The sequence below is a fragment of the Neoarius graeffei genome, chromosome 4 (assembly GCF_027579695.1).
Source record: "Neoarius graeffei isolate fNeoGra1 chromosome 4, fNeoGra1.pri, whole genome shotgun sequence".
NCBI lineage: Eukaryota > Metazoa > Chordata > Actinopteri > Siluriformes > Ariidae > Neoarius > Neoarius graeffei.
This window is the reverse complement of record NC_083572.1, coordinates 6420264-6434663: the sequence shown is the minus strand read 5'-3', so window position 1 is coordinate 6434663 and position 14400 is coordinate 6420264. Positions and strand designations below refer to the sequence as shown.

Genomic DNA, 14400 nt, shown 5'->3' with positions numbered 1-14400 from the left:
ATTTTTGAACTGGGGGGGACTGAGTTGTCAGCAAATGATTCCATTTTGTGTATATATGTATGTGTGCGTATATATATATATATATATATATATATATATATATATATATATATATATATATATATATATACATACACACACACACACACACTACCGTTCAAAAGTTTGGGGTCACTTTGAAATGTCCTTATTTTTGAAAGAAAAGCACTGTTCTTTTCAATGAAGATCACTTTAAACTAATCAGAAATCCACTCTATACATTGCTAATGTGGTAAATGACTATTCTAGCTGCAAATGTCTGGTTTTTGGTGCAATATCTCCATAGGTGTATAGAGGCCCATTTCCAGCAACTCTCACTCCAGTGTTCTAATGGTACAATGTGTTTGCTCATTGCCTCAGAAGGCTAATGGATGATTAGAAAACCCTTGTACAATCATGTTAGCACAGCTGAAAACAGTTGAGCTCTTTAGAGAAGCTATAAAACTGACCTCCTTTGAGCAGATTGAGTTTCTGGAGCATCACATTTGTGGGGTCGATTAAATGCTCAAAATGGCCAGAAAAATGTCTCGACTATATTTTCTATTCATTTTACAACTTATGGTGGGAAATAAAAGTGTGACTTTTCATGGAAAACACAAAATTGTCTGGGTGACCCCAAACTTTTGAACGGTAGTGTGTATACGTGTTATTTCACCTCCCTCACTGCCATCACCAGGAACTACCTGCAGGCCAGGACAATGATAACATTTTAACATAGCCTATGGAAATCCAAAGTTTACACATTATCATCATGCACAGAAATTGCAAAACTAGTTTTAAAACCGCTAAGTTCCAACTGTTAAACATAGCGAGAGGCTGGGCTACGCGTGTGTGTGTGTAAAGTGTAAACCAGTGCATCCTGACTTTCTAACTATACCTGTGTGTTGCGTGAGCGGCAGTCAGTCAACAACTCTTCGCAAAGTTTCCTTATGAAACAATATGCTCACTGAAATTATGGCAGGGAACGCCAGATTAAACATTAAAACTGCCTTCTGAGCACTGTATCTACAGGCTACCACCGAAAGAAGGAGGCTACCAGAAAGGCATCTCTACTCCGTACGATTTTACTTTCACTACGACATTACTTTGAACAGACTATCAAAAAAATCGCAAGGTGATATGATAAAGTAAGGCACAGTTTACTTACAGTTGTTGTTTTTTTTTTGAAAAAACGATGCAATCGTTTTCTGCCTTTTGGCACCCTTCATCATGCTGTGTTGGGGTCCTGGACTAGGAGGAGCTGTCCCCGATATGCCTGTCAAACTTGTTGTGGGTAACCATAGCAACCAAGCTCGAGCTCGCAACCTGTGCAGTCTGCGCAGTTGCAACTATGTATACACTGCTGTGCACCTCAATAAACCGAATGGTAATTAGTCTTTTGATTTTTCTGTGAGGTTTGCCTTATGCAAAGAAAGACAGCATAGACGTTTTTTCCTCCCTATAAGTGGGGGGGGACCGAATGAGGTGAATTTAAATCTGGGTGGGATGAATCCCCCCTGTCCCCCCCTCTATCTGCACCCGTGGTTGCAACATTGGGTGGTTTTAAGTGCATTTTGGCGGGTTTTGAACATATTTTGGGATGGAAAACGTCAGCAATATCTGGCAACACTGCACACAGTCTCCCTCGCGTGCGCACATTCTAAGATGCGTGATGCAGACCTTAATGTTGTGCGCGCATGCTCTTGCTCGCTTCTATCAATATGCAGGAGACTCCCGGAAGTTCTGGGAGACTTGGGATGTCTGCGTTATAAGGTGACCACAGATTGTTAATCATACCCCCCCTCGAAAATTTCTCAACGGATTTACATCGATCTCAAAAATGATCATTTTGGTCTGAAAAAGTCGGAAATCCGCCGATCGGCGGAAAATTCTCATCCCTGTCTGTACACATGGCATCATGTGAATATGAAAAACTGAGATGAAAAACTAATCGCGCAGACGAACCCCGCGTGGAAAACGAACGAGTCGCGCAGACGAACCCCACGTGGAAAACGAACGAGTCGCGCAGACGAACCCCGCGTGGAAAACGAACGAGTCGCGCAGACGAACCCCGCGTGGAAAACGAACGAGTCGCGCAGACGAACCCCGCGTGGAAAACGAACGAGTCGCGCAGACGAACCCCGCGTGGAAAACGAACGAGTCGCGCAGACGAACCCCGCGTGGAAAACGAACGAGTCGCGCAGACGAACCCCGCGTGGAAAACGAACGAGTCGCGCAGACGAACCCCGCGTGGAAAACGAACGAGTCGCGCAGACGAACCCCGCGTGGAAAACGAACGAGTCGCGCAGACGAACCCCGCGTGGAAAACGAACGAGTCGCGCAGACGAACCCCGCGTGGAAAACGAACGAGTCGCGCAGACGAACCCCGCGTGGAAAACGAACGAGTTGCGCAATCGAACCCTGTGTGAAAACGAACGAGTCACGCAGACGAACCCCATGTGGAAAACGAACGACCCGCGCAGACAAACCTTGTGTGAAAACGAACGACTTGCGCAGACGAACGCCGTGTGAAAACGAACAACTCATGAAAACAAACCCCGTGTGAAAAATGAACAAATCATGCAGACAAACCACGTGTGAAAACGAACGAATCTCGTAGACAAACCACGTGTGAAAACGAACGGATCGCGTAGCCGAACCATGTGTGAAAACGAACGAATCGCGTAGACAAACCATGTGTGAAAAACAAATGAATCATGCAGACGAACCCCGTGTGAAAATGAATGAATCTCATAGATGAGCCACACGTGAAAATGAACGGAGCACGTTCTCTCTAGCCTTCTTTTTGTGTCCATCTCACTCTTAGCATCTCTCCATCTTTGACTGTGTCTCTTTCTGTTTCTCGCCCTCTGTTGGTCTCTCTCTCTTTGCATCTCCCTGTCTCTTTCATCATGTATCTGTCACCATCCCTCTCTCTCTCTCTCTCTCTCTCTGCATTTTGCTTTCTCTCTAGCCGCCTTTTTGTGTCCATCTCACTCTTAGCATCTCTCCATCTTTGACTGCCTTTCTGTTTCTTGCTCTCTGTTGGTCTCTCTCTCTTTGCATCTCCCTGTCTCTCTCATCATGTATCTGTGTCATCATCTCTGTTTCTCTCTCCCCTTCCTTTTGTGTCTCTCTCTCTCACTCTTAGCATCTCTCTGTCTTTGTGTCTCTTTCTGTTTCTCGTTCTCTGTCGGTCTCTCTCTCTTTGCGTCTCTCTGTCTCTTTCATCATGTATCTGTGTCACCATCTCTCTCTCTCTCTGCATTTTGCTTTCTCTCTAGCCGCCTTTTTGTGTCCATCTCACTCTTAGCATCTCTCCATCTTTGACTGTCTCTTTCTGTTTCTCGCTCTCTGTTGGTCTCTCTCTCTTTGCATCTCCCTGTCTCTTTCATCGTGTATGTGTCATCATCTCTGTTTCTCTCTACCCTTCTTTTTGTGTCCCTCTCACTCTTAGCATCTCTCCATCTTTCTGTTTCTCACTCTCTCTCTCTCTTTGCGTCTCCCTGTCTCATCATGTATCTGTGCCACCATCTCTCTCTTCACTGTGTATCACTATCTGTTCCTTTCTCTCCATCCTTCTTTTTTGTCCCGGTCACTGTCTCTCTCTTTTTCTGTCTCACTCTTTGCACCTCTCCATCTATACCATCTCTCTTTCAGTTTCTGTCTCTCTCTCCCCCCAGCTCTCTTTCTAAACACACTACTACTTTGTTCACACAGTCACATAACCTCATTGCCCACGGCTAAACAAATGTTAGAAAATATGTGCTCTAAATATTAAATCACTGGAAATCAGACCAACAGCAAAACAAAATGAATAAGAAATGAGAGTTCGGTTCGAGTGCGCATGCGCGGTACAGAGGGACCCCAGCCAAGGCATCTAGCGGCTGTGAAAACAACAACGTGTCTCTGCTTCCAGGATAATGAGATTATTGTAAAGTCACAAGAACACTAAAAACAGCACTGGGCTTGGATTTGTTTCAGATTAAACAGGGATTAAGGGACTATAATAATAATAATAATAATAATAATAATAATAAAGTGCTCCAGTGCTCAGGAAGTGAACAGGGGAATGATAAAGTTGGCACTAATCCGGGTTCAGGGGGTTTTGGGAAATAAAACACTACAAAATAACACCTCAGCCTGCCAGGATTATTCGTGTAATGTTTTATTTCCATGTTCACATCCGGTCTACAGGGTTAGAAAGTTGCGTTTGAAAAGATTTCTTGCACTCACCAATATTTTTTTCCCTTTTAAATCCCACCCGGATTTAGTTAATCCCTTCTTTTTCTTCTTCGAAACAGAGAGAAAAAATAATCCTCACAAAAACGTGCTCCAGTCCATTTGCGGCTGGTTTGACATCTGGACGAAGAGCTGCGGGAGCCACGCCTTCCCGCAAACACGGACGCGCGTGCACGCAAACAAACACCCGCACAGTTTCCGCCCCGAGTCAGCTCTCAAACCCTCTCAGGGTCGCAGCACGCCTCACAAGAAAGCGGAAGCTCTCTCTCTCTCTCTCTCTCTGTTTTTTGTTGGGGTTTATCCAGACTTACTGACGTGTTCAGTTTTCCGAGAGGTTTTTTTTTTCCGCCGACAAAAACGTCTTTAATCTGGGACTCCAGATGTGGAGCTGCAACATCTGTCAGAGAGACAGAGATTTAGGCCCACTTTACATGGGGACGGTCTGAAACAAAAACGCAAAAGTCCGTTTTTGTTCTCACTTTTTTCCGCGTCTACACGACCGTTTTCAAGGAGGAAATCTGCGTCTATACGGTGACGCATAAGTGTCTCATCTCATCTCATTATCTCTAGCCGCTTTATCCTGTTCTACAGGGTCGCAGGCAAGCTGGATCCTATCCCAGCTGACTACGGGCGAGAGGCGGGGTACACCCTGGACAAGTCGCCAGGTCATCACAGGGCTGACACATAGACACAGACCGCATAAATGTGTGGAATTCAATTGGATGTTGTAATAGAGTGTGCCGAGTGGATGGAGTAGTCAGTCAGAATGATGAGCAAAACAAGGAAAATTCTTGTACAAAAATAGTTTTCTTTTTATTCTTAAGCCGGCAGTTAACACAAACAGGACAAACAAACAAAAAAAAACACTGATGACAAAACCAACCAAAAAAAAAAAATTCTGGGACAAAACGCCCACGCAAGCGAGGCTACTCTGGCATTACTCACACAGAGCTCAAATCACGCGTCCTCTCCCTGCCGAGGCCATCTCCCCTGAATGAACAGTGCAGCGCATATATTTAAAAGACTACGGCACAGTCTTAACACAATTAAAATCAATCAACACATCTAGACAGATTTCTTCTTCTTATATGGCAGATTAGACACCAACTGGTGTATTACCGCCACCTACAGGATAATCAAGTCCACTACCATGTCAGACTCTTAGATTCTGGAATAAAGCCCAGAGGCTTTTAAAAACCCAATCAGGATGGAGGTAACTTTATAATCCTTCAACTGAAGCAAAACAGGGAGAGAGACATTAGTAACACCAAGGCCGGAGAGGTTGTTAAAAAACGTACGTCTATGCACACTGTATTGCACACATTCTAACAAAACATGAGAAATTGTCTCAGGAACTCTGCATTTGTCGCACAATCCATCTCTGTGTTTATTAATCAGTCTAGACAGATTTTAACAGTTCTAAACATTTTCACTGCATGCATTACACTCCTACAACAATGTGCAGACCTTAAATATTACAACAAACACTTACGTAAGATTTTTAGACCATTTCTCTCCGCTCTAAAGGCCCGGTCACACAGCGCTTTACGGCTTTATCACGGCCAAAACCCGTCAAAAAGTGCTCTCCCGTGAAGCAGACGATGTTGTTCGTGTTGATGTCGAAGTTAAGACGTGTTACAGTCGATATACAGACGTGACAGGACGCAGGGGAAAATCGGAACGGCGTCGGACGCGGCAAAAAGTTTTGGACTGCTCAAAACTTTAGACCGCGGACAACCACGGCCGGCACACGTGGTAAAGACGTGCAACACACGTGATAATCAGTGTCCCGGCCGTTATTAAAACTTGGGGAGACGTGGTAAGACGCGAAAGTTTGGCGGTCTATCACGGGCAGAGCACGGTCATCGGACGGGTGTTACGCGTTGGTATCACGGGATATAGCGTGTGTTTAGCGGCTTATCACTGAGAAATGGATTTTTCCGCGTACATAGCACTGTCTAAGCCCGTTAAACGACATCTCAAACAAGTTCTAAATTTGATTGATCACTGTCTAATCACTTCTGCATCACTTCTGATTTGCGGCATGTATAAATACCGTAAAGGGCGGCACGGTGGTGTAGTGCACTGTAAAAAATGTCCGTAGAATTAACAGTGAATTTATGTAAAATCATGACATAAAAAAACTGTAAATACAAAAACAATGAAGCAGTGTGTAATTTACATCAATATACTGTAAAACTCCTAACCAAATGCCACTGTTAATTTAACAGTAAGAATATGTTGAATTGATCATATTTTTTTGCATAATTTACAAATTGTTGTAGTTTAAACACAGACAAACTGTAAGACTAAAACAGAATGTGATGGTTAAAATTACATCATTGCCCTGTTAAAAAAAAAAAAAAAAAACATGCCCACCATTGTGGCTAAGTCAACTAAGGCGTCATACAATGAATCTGGGGACCTGGGTTCAATTCCGACCTGAGGTCATTTCTCGATCCCTCCCCGTCTCTCTTTCCAGCTCATTTCCTGTCTCTGCACTGTCCTGTCCAATAAAGGTGAAAAAAGCCTAAAAAATATATATATATCTGTCTAGTAGATCATTGCTTGTAACCATCATTTTGAATCATTGTTTATTGTACAATGAATATCCGTAAAATTAACAGTTATGTACTGATTATTGTACATTGAATACCTGTAAAATTGAACATTTTCAAACTGTTGTTTTTACAAGTGTTGATATACCTTACCGTAAAGCCATATACACTGTCACTGTATTTTTTACGGTGAAAAAATGGCAACCACAGCTGCCAGTTTTTCACTGTAAATTTGACAAGATTTTTTTTTACAGTGTGGTTAGCGCTGTCGCCTCACAGCAAGAAGGTCCTGGGTTCGAGCCCCGGGGCCGGCGAGGGCCTTTCTGTGTGGAGTTTGCATGTTGTCCCCGTGGGTTTCCTCCGGGTGCTCCGGTTTCCCCCACAGTCCAAAGACATGCAGGTTAGGTTAACTGGTGACTCTAAATTGACCGTAGGTGTGAATGTGAGTGTGAATGGTTGTCTGTGTCTATGTGTCAGCCCTGTGATGACCTGGCGACTTGTCCAGGGTGTACCCCGCCTTTCGCCCGTAGTCAGCTGGGATAGGCTCCAGCTCGCCTGCGACCCTGTAGAAGGATAAAGCGGCTAGAGATAATGAGATGAGATAAATACCGTAATTTTCTGAGACCTCGGCACTTGCAGTCTAGATGTCAAGGGGTGAACATGAACCCTCAACGCTGTGATGTCCTCATCTTAATGCTCCAGCACCAACAGAACCAACTGATACAGGCTCAACATATCCTTGCTGAGAGAAGAAGAAGGAGGAGGAGGAGGGTGGTACGGAACATCTGGGTGCGTGGCTGGACTTGGTTAGCTGTGCTTAGGCAGTGCTGCAGCAGTGAAACAGCCGCCGACGGCCATACCCCGTACAAAGCACGGCAAAGCCAAAATTGACCAAAAATTAGCACTTACGACCACGTCCACCAGATTTTTCTATCTTTTTGTACGTGATATAGACGCGGAGTGCTGTGTGACCGCCCCTTTAGATAAACTCTAACAGAAAAGGATTCAGATGTTAAACGTGCGCACTTAATGAATCTTTACATGCTATTGTTTATAGTGAAAACTAATAAATGCTTGCGCTGTTTAAACCTGTGTCGCGTCTTTTACTATGAACACATGGACCAAACATTTCAGGTTTACATATCTAAAAGTTGTAACAAATGTACTCGTAACAAAACATACTTGTAAAGCCCCCATTACCAAACCCACAACAGACATACAACACAGATTGTATTTGGAATGTCTTTGCAACTGTGGTTTAGTCCATTGCACTTGACCATTGAAACATGACCAGCGGGAGGAACCGCTGTTTAGTGACAGACGCATTGCGCTCTGTCACAGATGTGCATGCCAGGCGGTGCTGTGAAAGACCTCCGCTATGTCTGCACGCATGCGCAACGTCTTCCGTCTTGTCTGATCTGCACATCTGCGCCGCGAAAACTTTGACTACTCTGGCTATGGTAAGTAAGAAAGTAAGTAAAAAAGTAAGCGCATGCTATACCCGCCTCTGTTCATTAACGGTATATGTGCAGATTCGGTATAGATGTTCGAAGGACTCCTGGACGTTTATTAAAGCTGCCAGAGCAGCTTGAAGGTCCGTTGGATCGATGTAATCAGACATGCTCTTACTTTCTTACTTCCCGGGCTGGCATGGACAGTATATGACACATGTATGACGTAAACGCGTACCCGACGTGAGCAGATCCGAGCAGAGTAGTTCACTGAAATTTACAGGCTTCAATATGTCAGTAAAGTTACTATGAATTCTCATCTCATCTCGTTATCTGTAGCCGCTTTATCCTGTTCTACAGGGTCGCAGGCAAGCTGGAGCCTATCCCAGCTGACTACGGGCGAAAGGCGGGGTACACCCTGGACAAGTCGCCAGGGCATCACAGGGCTGACACATAGACACAGACAACCATTCACACTCACATTCACACCTACGCTCAATTTAGAGTCACCAGTTAGCCTAACCTGCATGTCTTTGGACTGTGGGGGAAACCGGAGCACCCGGAGGAAACCCACGGGGAGAACATGCAAACTCCGCACAGAAAGGCCCTCGCCGGCCACGGGGCTCAAACCCGGACCTTCTTGCTGTGAGGCGACAGCGCTAACCACTACACCACCCCCACTGTAATTTTTCTAACATTTTTTTTTAAACTAGCCGCATTAGGGTTTCTATAACCTTGTATGGACTTCACTGGTGTAGTGCTCACAGCAAGAAGGTTCTGGGTTCGAGCCCAGCGGCTGACGAGGGCCTTTCTGTGTGAAGAAGAAACCTTTATTTGTCACATGCACACTTCAAGCACAGTGAAATTCATCCTCTGCATTTAACCCATCTGAAGCAGTGAACCCAGAGTGAACCCAGCAGTGAACCCAGACCCCATGTTAACCTAACTGCATGTCTTTGGACTGTGGGGGAAACCGGAGCACCCGGAGGAAACCCACGCAGACACGGGGAGAACATGCAAACTCCACACAGAAAGGCCTTCGCTGGCCGCTAGGTTCGAACCCAGAACCTTCTTGCTGTGAGGCGACTGTGCTAACCACTGCACCACCATGCCGCCCCACAGTGTGGAGTTTGCATGTTCTTGCCATGTCCGCGTGGGTTTCCTCCGGGTGCTCCGGTTTCCCCTACAGTCCAAAGACATGCAGGTTAGGCTAATTGGTGGCTCTAAATTGACCGTGAGTGTGAATGGTTGTCTGTGTCTATGCATCAGCCCTGCGATGACTTGGCGACTTGTCCAGGGTGTACCCCACCTCTTGCCCATAGTCAGCTGGGATAGGCTCCAGCTTGGGGGTGGACAGGGTGGGTGGGATTTTTTTGGTTGAATGCTTTTAAAATCTAGCTTATTCTTGTTGGTTTCTCCAAAATGACCTACTCTAGCTTTAAATAACTGCTTAATTTGCATTTCTCTAAATAAAAAAAAGATGAAAGCCATGCAATTTAAAACAACAACAACATATCATTAGCATATTTTGTAAATAGCTGGCCCCGAGTTTATTTCTTTTGGACCTGCTTGATCCATCCTGGTGCCCTGTGTCTGGTTGGAGTTTTATCGCATCGCTCCTGTGGAGGACGGCCCCATGAGGACAGTTGAGGGTTATACCTGGAGGACGCTCTGGACTCTTACAGTCATGCTTTTATGGCTGAGGACTACAGTTGACTTGCTAACTTTAGGACTGCAGTTGTCATGAACAGTTTTGCACTCAAGTTTCCATCAATGAAGAGTTTATAACATCAACCAAACTGTCTTCATGTTAAAACTGTTAATGTTATAGTCATGTTGTCTGTTTTTGCCCAAATGAGGATGGGTTCCCTTTTGAGTCTGGTTCCTCTCGAGGTTTCTTCCTCATGTCGTCTGAAGGAGTTTTTCCTTGCCACCGTCGCCACAGGCGTGCTCATTGGGGATAGATTAGGGACAAAATTAGCTCATGTTTTAAGTCATTCAAATTCTGTAAAGCTGCTTTGCGACAATGTTTATTGTTAAAAGCGCTATACAAATAAACTTGACTTGACTTTATTGCTCTAGTTTTCTCCCCGGTGGACTTACACAGACTAGCTCTTGACTAGCTTAGCATCTTGACTGGGATGTATGGATGCTGTCAGTCCCCACTCGCTTGCTCACTCGAGTTTGTTGACGGTGTAGTGGCTGCTGCTTTATGTCCCGGGGCTCCCTCATGCCTGTGTTACCTTCTGGCTCTCTCCTTTTAGTTATGCTGTCATAGTTAGTTGCCGGAGTCCCTGCTTGTACTCGGTGCAATATGTATACTGTTCCTACTTATTCAGGTGACATTGGGCATACCTAACAACCTGTGTTTTCTTTCCCTCCCCCCCACCCCACCCCACCCCAAATCTGTCCCTCTGAGTTACATGGAGTCAACAGGAAATCTTTTGGTGGAGAGGGTGGAGACCTTGACTGGCTATCGTAGCCTGCAGGGAATCGGCCGTCAGACTTTCTGTCGCATGTCCCAGACCCGGTGAAATGTAACTGAATTGTCTTGGCCAGCCCTAAGGGTCCAATCTGCGTCCCATCATTGCTGAGGAGTGTGCTCCCATCACCCAATCAAGCATCCAGCCAGAGCAGGTCATGATATATTTTTTACCATATTAACATGCCATTGTTGTGTGTTATGCCTGATGTAAAGACTCTCGTCTCTGCGAGCCTACCACACAGATTTAATACTTGTCATTTTTAGGGCATACCTAACAACCTGTGTTTTCTTTTTCTCCCCCCCCAATCTGTCCCTCTGAGTTACATGTTGATCCTGGGATTGAGATGCTGGCCTCTTCTGCCCCTCGGACCTGCTTGATCCATCCTGGTGCCCTGTGTCTGGTCGGAGTTTTATCACATCGCTCCTGTGAAGGACGGCCCCATGAGGAGAGTTGAGGGTTATACCTGTTAAAACTGTTAATATTATAGTCAGGCTGTCTGTTGTTGCCCAAATGAGGATGGGTTCCCTTTTGAGTCTGGTTCCTCTCGAGGTTTCTTCCTCATGTCGTCTGAGGGAGTTTTTCCTTGCCACCGTCGCCACAGGCTTGCTCATTGGGGATAGATTAGGGATAAAATTAGCTCATGTTTTAAGTCGTTCAAATTCTGTAAAGCTGCTTTGCGACAATGTTTATTGTTAAAAGCGCTATACAAATAAACTTGACTCTTCCCTTTTCAACTTTTTCAATTCAATTGCACGCCATAAGGTGTACACTGTATGCACGCCTGACCATCACACCCATGTGCTTGAACATTCCTCTTTCCTGTTATAATAACCTCCACTCTTCTGGGAAGGTTTTCTGCTAGATTTTAGATTTATGCCCGTTCAACTCCAAGAACGTTAGTGAAATCAGTCACTACTGTTGGGTGAGGAGGTCTGGGGTGCAATCAGTGTTCCAGTTCATCTCAAAGGTGTTCAGTGGGGTTGAGTTCAGTCAGGGTTCTGTGCAGGACGCGCAAGTTCTTCCACTCCAACCTCAAGACACCATGTCTTCATGGAGCTTTGTGCACAGGAGCATTGTCATGCTGGAACTGGGTTTTGCTTCTTAGTTCCAGTGAAGGGAAATTGTAATGTTACAGTATACAACGACATTCTGTACAGTTGTGTGCTTCCGACTTCACGGCAACAGTTTGAAGAAGAACCACGGTCAGGTCAGGTGTCCACATACTTTTGGCCATATTGTGTATGGCCAAAGAACCACGTTGCTGTAGCTGATAAATCTGAAATGATAACTCTGATATTTCCAGAAACTTCATACCACAGAATCACAGTACAAGTACACAATCAGAGTATCTATCTATCTATCTATCTATCTATCTATCTATCTATCTATCTATCTATCTATCTATCTATCTATCTATCATTATTTTTTTTCAGTTTTACATACTTAGTTCTAGTTCACATATTTATTGCTTTGATTAAATTCATGCCTGTTTATATTTTGATATCTGAATATTTAACCCTGCCGACAGTAGTCGGAGGGGTTATTATTTTCACCTGCGTCAGTCTGTGTGTGTGTGTGTGTATCTGTCTGTCTGTCTGTCTGTCTGTGTGTCTGCAAGATATCTCAAGAACCAATGGATCGATTTGGACCAAATTTTGTACATGTGTTGCCAATCACCCAGGAAGGAAACCATTAAATTTTGGAGGTCAAAGGTCAAAGGTCAAGGTCATGGCAGAACTTCGAAATTTTCGCCCAATGTATTTTAATAGGGAAAAGGCGGGGTTTGCACTCGTTAGAGTGTCCCTGTCTAGTTTTCTTTATTTTCAGTTTGTTTAAATTTTGGAATTAAATTATAAATCACTTTTGAGCCACATTTTTAAAATAGAAATGCAATAAAAAGTTATTCTTTGGAAAAAATATCATTTCAACCAACCACCTTAACCAAGCATTTATTGCAAATCGAAAAAGAACCAAAGCACAAAAGGAATTTTCAAAAACACTTTAAATCATTTTATAGTAAACACGTGAAGTGAGAAACTGACACTGCACAAAAAGTTTTGTTCATTTGTCTATTAAAGTGATTTAAGCCACTGGACTGTATATCACTTCTGTTTTACTTTGGAAATGTCAAAGGGACGTTCCTGAGGTCGAACCATCCTTGTGTTTGACGAGTCCAAGTTTCCGGTGTTGTTCTTAAAATTTGTTATGTGACACGCTGTACATGCAAAACACAATATGAAATATCCAAATCATCACAAAATGTGGAAGTATGTCAGGTGACAAAATCTTTCCCAACACACTTCACACTTTTTAGCAAAAACAAGGAAGCAATGTGAGTGTGGACATCATGGTGGTCATCATTAAATTAAAAAAAAAAAAAAAAAACTCACAAGCTCCTAGTCAAACGGAAAACTGAAAACACACTTTGAAGTTTACATTCATGACATGACTCAAATGAAATCATGTAGTCATGTGGAGGAAAATGCATAATTAAAAACAAATCTTATTTAAAAGAAAACAGTAAGAGTTTACGAAATAATGCCCAATACACAGTGTGTTGGAGTGTAAGTGAAGTGTATTGGGTCCTGTGACCCCATTCATGAACGGGTAGGTTCACCTTAAAATTTTAAAATCTCGCCACTGTCCTGTTCAACTGGACCGAGCTCTTACTAATGAGTACAAAAAATTAATCATACATTACAAATCCATACACTACATCATGCAGATCAGCACTGGTCAAAACATAACTAACAGTTAATAAATAAACTGTTGTGCAAAGAGATATCAACTTTCCTGATCTGCCTTTTAAAGTCCTAAGGCATTTTAAAAGTTTTTTAGTTTCTGTTTCATGACACAGATCAAAAAGTCAGTGAAAGAAAAAAAAAAACCAAGAGTTGATAAACCTGTATAGATTTAGACACAATCATTGAGCATGATCGGTTATTGTGTGTTAACCTAAAATCTGCAAACCAAAATCAGAAATTTTAAAAATAAAAAGTAACCTGTTTAGACATTATACTGATGCAAAGCACACATTCATTTGCTTCAGACACCAGATATTGTTGAACATGTGACATTTCCGTGGTCATACCAATACCAAGAACTGCAAATCAATCAAACGGATACCAGGAAACCACGAGAAAAGAAAAACGTCCTGTTCAAGGAAAATTCCACCCTGAAACACATTTACATTGAAATATTTGTTAGTGGTTGTGTACAGCGCTGACATCACAGGTGGTTTAACTGAAGAGAAACGTTTCAATGATCTCAAAACATGTAGCAAGAGCATCTTTTCTCACACATCTTTTTCCAGTCCATATTAATGAGAAATCCAGTGTAGTAATAGTCGAGACACTGGACTGAAAGATCTGGGATGTAATGCAGTTACAGTTGTGGTCAGAAGTTTACATACAGTGACATGAATGTCATCTTGGATATGAATGTCATGGCAATATATGGGCTTTCAGTAATTTCTTTAAACTGTTCTTTTTCTGTGGCAGAATGATTGTACAGCATACAGCTTTAATAAAATAAAAAAAACCTAGAATTTAGTGCACAAGTTTTAATTTTCTTTGAGTTTTCTGAAATCAACACAGGGTCAAAATTATACATACAGGGTCAAAAATATACATACGTTCACTTAGA

General features: G+C 43.3%; 1 long non-coding RNA gene across 1 annotated transcript; it reads left to right on the top strand.

The window, feature by feature from the left end:
• The first annotated feature begins 7997 nt into the window (after positions 1-7997).
• LOC132884279 (uncharacterized) lies at positions 7998-11489 on the top strand. Its single transcript, XR_009654432.1, has 2 exons — positions 7998-8278; positions 10689-11489. It is a non-coding gene; the product is annotated as an uncharacterized LOC132884279 (long non-coding RNA).
• Positions 11490-14400: the final 2911 nt, after the last annotated feature.